This window comes from Pseudomyrmex gracilis, unplaced genomic scaffold (assembly GCF_002006095.1).
Source record: "Pseudomyrmex gracilis isolate BER0280 unplaced genomic scaffold, ASM200609v1 scaffold_5402, whole genome shotgun sequence".
Taxonomy (NCBI): domain Eukaryota; kingdom Metazoa; phylum Arthropoda; class Insecta; order Hymenoptera; family Formicidae; genus Pseudomyrmex; species Pseudomyrmex gracilis.
Window position 1 is genome coordinate 1 of NW_018025986.1, and position 1,738 is coordinate 1,738.

The window sequence follows — 1,738 nt, forward strand, 5'->3', positions numbered from 1 at the left end:
TTGTTTAACTAAAAAAATAATGAAGAACAGTTTGCGTTAAGATTTTTAAGGTAAGTTAATTTAAATACAATACGTGTTGTGCGTGCACTTGGCGCCTTTTTTACCTTTTTTTGAAAAGGTAAGTTTTTCGAGATATCACACATTCTGTANTTGTAAAAAAATACAGGTTTTATAGAGAAAGTGTTAGTAGTGTGTAAAAAATAACGTACAACAGTTTACTTGGTGCTACTTTTTGATATCACTTCTTTTGTAAAACAGAAAACAGATTTTTACAGATATAATAAATAAATTTAATCTCACCAATATATATATAATAACACATTTATTTATTTATTTTTTCCAAGAAAAGAATATAAACATTTGTAGCATTTTTTGGCCAGTGTTGTTTTNTAATTTGTATATCATCAATTCCAATCCAGCTAGATTTTCCTTCTCTGCACATACTTGTATAATGATTGTTTTCAATACANAGTCCATTATTAAATATGGCATTTATTACTTTATATAGCTGTCCATTTATTGACATTATAATTACACTCAGTTCTAAATATCATTGATTACATTTGTCAAATAAAATCCTGACAGCAGCGATCAGCAGACAAGTGAACACTAGATGTTGAGTGATTGATTTTAACTACAAAGCAGGTTATTTTGCTGAACGCAACGAATAAGATCGCGCCATATAAGTAAGTCACTATAATGCATAACCAATCAACGGGCAGTACGAAATGTCACAGACGCGCGCGTAGCGCTACAAAAACAAAATGCACTTTAGTTATTAGTTATATTATATATTAACCAAAAAAACTTCTTGTCTTGTGCTTCAATAATTTTAACTTTAAGGTAAGTATTTTTTCTTAATGAATCTTCCAATTTTATCTTTAAATACGTAATAATACGTAAAAATAAAAAAAATACGTAATAAATAAAAATAAAAATCTTGTTTTAAATGTTTTTTATATGTTCAGCACAATGGCACAGAAAGACTATATCGTGGACGTGCCGATGGAGGACGCCGAATTAGAAGAACAAATTTAAAAAATTGAAATAAAATCCGAAGAAAATGAAGCATTAAAAAAAGAAAATCGTAGACTCTACGAGAAAATAAAAATGTTACAATACCACATGGCAAAATATGAGAAAATAAGTACTGGAAAGGAGAATTAGGAAAATACGAGTAAGTATATTATATAAATATATTATTTATTTTAACATATTGTTATTTAACATAAATCACTTGCTTTAGCATAATTATATTATGCAACTAGACAGGTTATATAAAGATACATTTGATTTCAGACAATCAACAAGATCCAGGAGAAGGAACTTCACAAGGAAACCGTAAGTAATATATAATATTTTTTCATATACATATTACACATACGACTCACTTTCATACAAGTAGACAGATTGGGTTAGGTTAGATTAGAAGATACATCCAATCTCTAACTAACCTAACCCAATCTGTCTATATAAAGATGAGTCTATGTATGTGTATACATATTTATATATATATATATATATATATGTATTATTATTATTATATATTACATGATTATTATATTTGCAGAAAAGAGAACAATAACAGAACAAAACAACACAAGTGTGGATGAATCAACACAAGATATTCAACACAAGCGTAAGTAAATAAGAAAAATACACATATATACATATATATACATATATATACACATTACATATATACACATATGATTTTTTATCTGTTTAGGCAAACGAG

At 27.1% G+C, this 1,738-nt stretch overlaps 1 long non-coding RNA gene across 1 annotated transcript; it reads left to right on the forward strand.

The window, feature by feature from the left end:
• Positions 1–801: 801 nt before the first annotated feature.
• On the forward strand, positions 802–1,668 carry LOC109863482. The gene is made up of 4 exons (XR_002251345.1): positions 802–843; positions 969–1,177; positions 1,300–1,341; positions 1,571–1,668. It is a non-coding gene; the product is annotated as an uncharacterized LOC109863482 (long non-coding RNA).
• The last annotated feature ends 70 nt before the right edge of the window (positions 1,669–1,738 follow it).